Source organism: Limulus polyphemus, unplaced genomic scaffold (genome assembly GCF_000517525.1).
Source record: "Limulus polyphemus unplaced genomic scaffold, Limulus_polyphemus-2.1.2 Scaffold178842, whole genome shotgun sequence".
NCBI classification, from domain to species: domain Eukaryota; kingdom Metazoa; phylum Arthropoda; class Merostomata; order Xiphosura; family Limulidae; genus Limulus; species Limulus polyphemus.
In genome coordinates this window covers 1-443 of record NW_013844438.1, presented here as the reverse complement: position 1 = coordinate 443, position 443 = coordinate 1, and the positions used below count along the sequence as shown (strand labels likewise).

General features: G+C 37.0%; 1 non-coding gene across 1 annotated transcript; it reads right to left on the bottom strand.

The window, feature by feature from the left end:
- Positions 1-360: 360 nt before the first annotated feature.
- Trnaa-agc lies at positions 361-433 on the bottom strand. Its single transcript has one exon. It is a non-coding gene; the product is annotated as a tRNA-Ala (tRNA).
- Between the last annotated feature and the right edge of the window lie 10 nt (positions 434-443).

The following is a 443-nucleotide window of genomic DNA, read 5'->3' as shown; positions in this document are numbered from 1 at the left end:
AGGGAAAGCAGCTAGTCGGCACAGCCCTCCACCAACAATGTCTGCGATTGACAACGTACCTCAACCAATAAACTGAACTATGTAACAAGGTTACTAACGTAGATTTTTCCGCTGAACTGAAAGTTTGAAAAAAAAAGAGGAAAACCACAAATATTTTTTAAGGTTATCTGGGTGTTTTATCAATGGATTCTAAAACATGAATAAGGGTTAGTTATGATGAAATAAAATAACCGAGAAACATCATATTACCTCACTAATAAATTAGGTAATTTTTGTGTTCGACAAAACTGAATCAGACATTAAATGAAACTTGCAACAGACATATGCATAAATCAAAGAACACTTAGAAAAGATTAAATTTGGAGACGCCGGGTATCGATCCCGGTACCTCTCACATGCTAAGCGAGCGCTCTACCATCTGAGCTACGTCCCCTATGTTAACA